This window comes from Pinus tabuliformis, chromosome 2_1 (genome assembly GCF_031772625.1).
Source record: "Pinus tabuliformis cultivar Carrire ecotype Pingquan chromosome 2_1, CPIR1, whole genome shotgun sequence".
NCBI lineage: Eukaryota > Viridiplantae > Streptophyta > Pinopsida > Pinales > Pinaceae > Pinus > Pinus tabuliformis.
This window is the reverse complement of record NC_142299.1, coordinates 843916553-843925245: the sequence shown is the minus strand read 5'-3', so window position 1 is coordinate 843925245 and position 8693 is coordinate 843916553. Positions and strand designations below refer to the sequence as shown.

General features: G+C 33.2%; 1 long non-coding RNA gene across 1 annotated transcript; it reads right to left on the bottom strand.

Moving 5' to 3' along the window:
• Window positions 1–814: 814 nt before the first annotated feature.
• On the bottom strand, window positions 815–2460 carry LOC149203289 (uncharacterized). Its single transcript, XR_016253617.1, has 3 exons — window positions 1506–2460; window positions 1299–1384; window positions 815–1079 (listed from the first exon to the last, which is right to left on the bottom strand). It is a non-coding gene; the product is annotated as an uncharacterized LOC149203289 (long non-coding RNA).
• Window positions 2461–8693: the final 6233 nt, after the last annotated feature.

Here is an 8693-nt window from a genome sequence, read left to right as displayed (position 1 = left end):
AAATAGAACTTACCATAGAGTTGCAGTTATTTTATATTAGGGGTTATGTGATTTAAACAACATGTCAGTTCAAAAGTTAATCGTATTATTTTTGAGTGATATGGAACTTTGTTACCACAACACATGAAAATTTTCAGTAGTAGATCCATTGTAATTTACAGGAAATTGACAAATGTTATAATGATATATAATTACATGGAAGATGTTATAATGATATACAATTACAGGGCATATGTTATAATGATATATAATTACAGGGTTTAAGTTGAGTTATTTTATATACTATATGCTCAGAACAATAACTATGGTATGTAGAAAAGGTAGTTGTTTGACAGTGGTAGAGATCGAGATGGAGTTCAAATAGAATTAGCTAAAGCCAAGATAGAAGAGAAGTACCAGTAAATTAGAAAGTGAGATTTATATTATAAAGACCAAAGACATATTCTTGCTAGAGAATTGGAGCTTTAAATTGTAGTAATATTTATTTGTTGGAGTGCTAAGTAATGGTAACCATGTTTGTGATAATATCAAACATGATAGATTTCTTGAACCATTAGTTCAATTACTGGTTGAATACCTACTAGATTGATAGAACCTTTTCTCATCCATCATAAAATAGTACATATAAAAAAATATATTTGAAATGGTATTGGTAATCAATAAAAGAAAACTTCATAGCTTATTACAAATACCGACTACTCAACACAGTTAGCATCGTTATGACACAAAACCAAAACGGTTCAACGACCAACATAGTCAATATTGCTATAGATATGGTAACATCAAATTATAACACAAAAAAAAGGAATGAAATATCTGAATAGATGCATATATAGATACGTGTAAATCCTTATAGGAAAAATTACATCTTTGTCGCTCTGACAAAGTGAAGAGGAGAAACTATTGATGCAGTCTTTAAAATTCAGGATATAGACATTGTACTATTCATGCTTTACTAAGAATGAAGGAACAATTTGTTCCTATCACTAGTTATATAAACTTATATCAAGGGAACCCAGCTGAATGTTATAATAGACAAGGTCGACACCCATGATTATGTGGGACGCCCTCGAGAGTGCCTAGAAAAGCAACAATAAAACCTAGGATAAATAATGATATACTGGTAGTCACTGGCTAGAAAGTGACAAAATGAAGAAACTTCTATAACTAGTAGCTCCTAATAAATATACTTCTCCAAAAAGGTGGGCGTTGGTGGAACGCACAAACTAACCCCACCACCAGGACTATCATATAGCGTTACAACCCTTAGAAGCCCGGAGAAGGAGGGGAAAACCAACCTGGAGTTTTGATGGACTGCCAATTAACACCGCTGGTGGCATTTTAGTGTAGCACAATAGGTATTGCTTGGGAGGGAAGACTGCACCTGAAATCATGGGGGAATCGAGTATTAGCAACTCATAACAGAATTTCCAGTTCTATAGAGTAAAGTTAGGATGGGGAAATATAATTTAAAAAGTAAACCAAGTGTGCAATCCAACTGTTACCTATTTAGTAGATGGAAAGTTGTGTATATAGGTATTCCTTTTGTGTACATTTTCTCTCAAACACAACCTTGCAACGCCAGAAACCAAGATATGAGCGTTATAGTAAAAACTAAATAATGTGACGAGTGGTAATTCATCATAATCTCAAGTTACAGGAGTAAGACTTAAAAAAAAAAATCCATGAAAAATATCAAACCAATGGCTTTATTGGAATACAAAATACTCAAGGTACTTGGGCGGAGCTTGCAACAAACTCTCCAGGAGTTGGGACAACTATCCGAGGGTCTGCACCTGATACCCTTGCGTAGATGAGAGGGACGTGAGAGAAAATGATCTCCACAGAGGACCGAAACACTGAGTTGTGGATCGAAATGAGCCCTAGGAAACAAAACAGAATTGGTAATAGCTTCAGGAAAAGGATTGCGCCTTGTGAAAGAAACAAAGAGGAAAAAAAATTATTAGAGCATCAAGCAAAAAAGAGTTCGGTGGTTAGAGAAGACCAGAACAAAAGGGATTTAACAAAATACCCATTGTTACAGTGAAGAAAATATATATTATATATTCATATTACCTGGCAATGGAAGAGAGAAAGTCAGAGAGTTAGACTAGCTGGGAAACCAAAATACTGCATTCCCATATGCAGGTGGAAGAGGTACACATGTTATCCTTCTTCTTCCTGCGACAAAATTATGTTAAGACGAAATAGAAGGCGGTAAACCTCACTAGAGGTGTCGAACCTGTGCAATAGGAATGAAAGGAATGGTGGTGCCATTTAAGAAAAAAGCCTTATGCAGTGACCTTCTTAAACCAAGGGCATAATAGAGTTACATGTCACAATGTAGAATGGCCACTGCCACAACTCGAACCATGGCCAACTAATGCATTGCTGAGTTATGCCGACAAAAGTCATACAATCTTTGCTCGAAATGATGACTGGGTTCGAGATTATGCAGGAACATAAGATTAGGGATTGGTACAAGTGATGACCACCGTTTGATGTGGAGAGATAGGCATCCCACCGTCCATGGAAAAAAGATTCTGACAAAGCAAGTGTATGTCACATGGGCAAGCATATATGTATGGAAAAGATAGGGCATTGAGAACCAAGTATATGCGCGCCAGTTTCAACATAGGCTCAACCCAACGCTGCTCCACTTACCGTATAATTTCCAAGTTCCTCTATCATTACAATGATCAAAACCACCAAGGTCCCAAGAATATATTTCATTGTCACCATGTGATCCCTAGTTAGAAACACACGAGTCAGAATCCCTAGTTAGAAACACACGAGTCAGAATGGGAACTTAACATTTTCTTCAACGTTCACATGTTGAGTCAATAACAAGACATATATTAAAACAATAACTATGGTGAGATGATCGAACATGTGAGAAGAAATTTCATTGGTAATACTACTCTTATAAGTTCATATGAGGGTGAAATGAGTAGAGAGGGTTATTCATTACCTCATCCTTAATCGTGGTAAATAAATATTATTAAATGTCAAGGAATGTTATTAATAACTATTGCGATGCAAGTATATATAAGAAAAAAAAACATTCTCATCAAAGGGGAGTTCTCATAGATGCTATGAGAGCCCTAGGTTCAACTCTCAGACCTAAGGGGAAGAAATGAGGGTGGTTACATGTTACTAAAAACAATACATGTAGGATTTATAAAGTGAACAACACTAAATACTAGTTATTATAGGAGAAGACACTTCTGTTTAGTTTTAAATCAAACTAAAATTAACAATTCAGGTACATGGATAGGTGGTCTTCAAGAATTATTTCCTAACACTGATTGGAAACACCTAGAAAGAGTAAATTGGTCTACAATAGTTGCGCTAAATAAATTAGCCTATACTAGTGGCTACATAACTCAACTGGTAAATTTAGAAAAAAAAAAAGTCATATTGACATCATATGTGTCACTCAAATGTTAAATGTAATACTCTAGTCTTACAATCATAATGTTAAAATGAATATAACAAGGTTGTAGGTTCAATATTGAAGCCTATGTCCAATCTGCAACTACAAAATAGAAAGGATCAAGGTCGGCTATGATGAATAAATTTTATTATAGCAAATTGTTATATATGATGGAGAAAGGGAACATACACAAATATTCTATAATAACTAATTCAAATGTTAGCTTGTGGGTATGGAAAAAATAAAGACATGTCACTTAATTATGATATGACAACTGGAGTTATGTAGAGAAACCACTTGTTATGTAATAACTTCTCAAAGGGACGTAAGTCATTCTGAAATTTTTGATTTGATTATTGAAATTTAAATCAGAATGACTATTTTTTAGAAAGAGATAGACATTTCTCTATTTGGGTGTGTCATCTCTGCTTTATTTGTATAAGCAGAGTCCCCTACATCCTTCATATAATGTTTACTTACATAACTACTGATGAATTTGAAAGTTTGAAGCTGTGAATGAAGATTGTCATTAATTATGTACATTTTATGATAAAAAGGGGACATCAACTTGGATAATGTCGATCTTCAAACTACTCTTCTCATTTATGCAGGATTTCCTATGTTGTCCTTGTGCTAACTTGGTTACATTCAGTATGAAAAGTACAAAGTAATCATTTAGATTTTAACAAAGTATTTACCTTTTCATTACCAATTGATTTTTACATGTCAATATTAGAAGAAAAGGGTAACTAAGATTCTAAAGATACTATAGGAACTAAGTTGGGTCTAGCTCAAAAGTCAGATGAAAACCTGTAAATGGAGTCTTTTAGGAGGTTCTCAGAAAAGTTCAAAAGTATATGAATTTGATTACAATACTATATATATATATATATATATATATATATATATATATATATATATATATATATATATATATATATATATATATATATATATATACATATATATATACATATATATATATATATATATATATATATATATACATATATATATATATATATATATATATATATATCTATGTTGGACTTGAGAGAAAAACTAATTCACACATGTGCCAAAATATAGAGGTAGTTGGGAAATGTTGCACAAACAACTTCTTGTTGTTCTTATATAAAACCCAAATGTGATACCCATTATTCTTTCCGACTTGAATAAGGATGTGTGTAATCTGATGATATGATCTACTTAACATGTGAATAAGGATGATCTGATATGGGCATCAATGTCGGGTATTCAAGCTAAGAAAGTTATGTCTCTCTTTGATGTATATATATATATCTGAATTTTGATCTAAACTGACCAAAAATGTATGTGCTATGTTAAATTTATTAAGACTCATTGTCTCAGGTAGTGCTGAGATGACCAATTTGAAATAGGGGTGTAAGGCATATCATATTGAAGAGTGGAAAGAGTCACTCGAATCACTGACCCATGTTGCGGGAAGTCTGAACCTTAAAAAAATGTGTCAAACATATTTCTGCAAGAGAAATGAAGACTCGGATGCACCTTGAAATCATAATAACTTATCAGATATATGAACCATCATTAATTTAGGGAAAGGAAAGATAAAAACAATAGTACTTCTTATAGAGAACTTAATATATGATAAGAAGTGGCAATAGAAAATATTAATTATGTACAATCAATTTTGAATGATTAAGGAAACACATAGAATTTCCTATAAGTCCTTACTATGAAATAAAGTAAGAAGGTACGAACTTGAATTAGAAATTGAGAATACCAAGTATGTTTATGAACAAATTGTCTAAGACAAGTTTTGTGGTTATAAAGAAAGGAGAATGCAGTATGCCCATAAGATATATATATATAAACATAGATAGAAAATGGATTAAACGAAGGATTCAGAACTACTAACATACAATAAGTATAGAAAACATCATTTTTCTTGAGCATCCTTAATATTCACATCAAGAAACCAAAACCTAACAACATAGGTATTATGAATATTATATGGCTAAGAATTAAACTTCCAAAGATGTTTAGAGTGAAATTGTTTGAATAACTAATAAAATTTTGGGAAGGAAATGAAAATTGCTACAAGGAAACTGATGGCTGAATTGGTGATCTCCTCGATTGAGGAAGTTATAAATTTTTCTTGTAGATTAAGTTCCAATGGTTGAGCACCCATAATAATAAGATTGTGACAAATAACTAATGACAGAGTCTACACAAGAAAACAAGTAGCAAAACTATAAGGATGGGCTAGATGAAGGCATCTTGGACAACATCCACAAAATATAAGAACCATGAGTAACATGTTCTACACCTAAATAGGCAAGACATCCATGTGTAGTTGATATAAGAGTGCAAAAATAACAATGACTAATTACATTAGATTCAAATAAAAGCTAAGAAACTTGGAATTAGTAGCAATGTTAAGAAGGAAACAACCTCATAAAGGTTGGAATTTGAAAATAAATATATATTCAAAGGATTGAAATTGTGATGCACTGTGAAGCACATTTTGCTGGGTCAATTAGGAAAAATTTGCGAATGGTGAAAACATTTTGACTACCAGTTTCGATGACGGTGAATTGATAGGAAAAATAGTCAAGGGTATACATAGATAAGCCCATCTAAAAGCTATTTTAATCATAATATAGAATCCATGAGAATGGCCAAAATAGTATATGCACCATTGATATTGTGATATCTAATTCATAATATGCGACAAACATTTCCTTGATAATTGTTATATTTATGTGAGCAATGTGAAAAGAAATGTACAATTATGTACATTGAAGTTTATAAGTAAACAATATTCATGTTAATGGGTATTTCCACCAGATATATTGTAGGAATATATTGATTGGTTCTGACCTTATTAGATACATGTGGGGTTATGTTGAGTGCAGGTGGAAATTACAAAACCTATGGTCAGCACGAATACAAACATTTTGGAAAAGGATAAAATGCAAGAGTAGTTGTGCATCCGAGTGAGTTGTCATAGCAAATGAAATATATTAAGTGTATTATTAGAAATCAAATTGGAATACCATCTAGAATTAGTTCAATTCCTAGTCGAACACCTACTAGATTCATAGAAGCTTTGCTCATTCATCATTAAATAGTACATGCAAAGACTAAGAGGGAGAAGATTCACTGAACAATATCTCGGGGCCCCCATAGGAAAATATGCATTATTTTCTTCCACATACATAGTGTGATTATTATTTTTGTTCTTACATGAATAGGAAACATCTAGGTGCATTGAACATTGAAAACATTGGGAAAGAAATACATATAACAAAAATATTTGGCACTGGTACTAGTAATCAATAAAATAAACATCATAGGTTATTACAGATACCAATTTGACTACTCAAAAAAATAAACATCATTATGACACATAACCAAAATAGTGCAACAACCAATAGTCGATATCGTTATAGATATGGAAGCATCAAATTATAACGTAGAAAATGTGAATGAAATATCTAAATAGATGCATATACAGATACATGTAAATCCTTATAGGAAAAAATACATCTTTGTCACCCTGATAAAAATGAAGAGGAGAAACTATTGGAGCGGTCTTTAAAATTCAAGATATATACATTTTACTATTCATGCTTTACTAAGACTGAAGGAACAATTTGTTCCTATCTGTAGTTACATAAAATTTATATCAAGGGAACCCAACTGAATATCATAGAAGACAAGGTCAACACCCATGATTGTGTGGGACGCCATCAAAGTTTCATGGAAAATGAAGAATGAAACCTAGGATAACCAATCATATACAAGTAGTCACTAGCTAGAAATTGACAAGATGAAGAACCTTTTGTAACTAGTAGCTCCTAATAAATATACTACTCCAAAAAGGTGGGCATTGGTGGAACGTGCACACTAACCCCACCACCAAGGCTATCATAAAGCATTGCAACCCTTAGAACCCTAGAGAAGGAGGGGAAAACCAACTTGGAGGTTTTATGGATTGTCAGTTAACACCATAGGTAGCATTTTAGTGGAACACAATAAGGGTTTTTGGGGAGGGAAAACTACACCTCAAACTGGAATCATGTATTAGAAAATCATAATAAATTTCCAGTTCTAAAGAGTAATGTTATTATGGGGAAATATAATGTAAAAAGGAAACCAAGGGCACAATCCAACTCTTACATGTTTAGTAGGTGGCATGCGATGTAGATAGTTGGGTCTTCCATGTACATTTTCTCTCACTGACAACCATTGATCTGGGTTCCTTCAGCTACAACAATCATCCAAGATCTTTTACTTCTTTGATGTTGTTAGAATTGCATTTAAAAGAACATAAAATAACACATATGCATGCTTAAGTAAGAGGAAACATGGCAACAATCAGCAAGTCAAAACATGAGACATTTGATAACGGAGTTCGTCGAGTGTGGACTATGTCTCCAAGCACAGTGTCAAGTTGGTGGAGGTCGCTTCATATACTGCTGGAAATGATGATGAAGTACATGGAATAATCTTTGTCATAGCAAGGACATACAACATCAAATAAGAGTGGCTTGTCTCTCCACCATATGTACCACTTATAGGAATTCTCACTCAAGAAGGCTTCCTCTCAGCATGACAACTTAACATGATCTACCATAATGTGCCAATGAGTATCCTTCAACATAGTTATATAGGGACCTAAAAAATAATACATAGCATGAAAGGCTAAATACATCTCACATAATGTGGCAAATGTTATTCCACAACATAACATCAAGCAGGGATCTCAAAACATAATAGACCATCTTAGTAGTTATGAAGGAAAACATGACATGGCTGATTCATGTACCTTCACCTCTGATTTTGGCTAAAAAATGGAAGGCTCGGCGAAAAAATATGACTATGCCACTGAATTTCTGTCATCGAGAGGTGTAAAATCGACTATCCATTTGTCAAATTTCGACACCGTCAAAATCTAGGCATGTAGGAATCTTTTAGATTCCCTGTGATTCTCCAGAGATTTTGTTCTCTAGGCTGATTGGAGGTCTACTTCTCAAATCACTAATTTGATCTCTCCATTATGGTTCTTGTGATATTCAGAGACTTTTGAGTGTAAAGTTGTCTGCATTTAGACTCTGGCAAATTTTAGCCTCCAAGGAATCTGGAATATTACCTCAAGATTCTTTTATGTTGGGAATTTGCAAATCTACAACTTAGATGGTGATTCTAATTTCACCATCATGTTCTGTGTGATATTCTGGTTAAAATGTTATGAAACCAGCTCAATAAA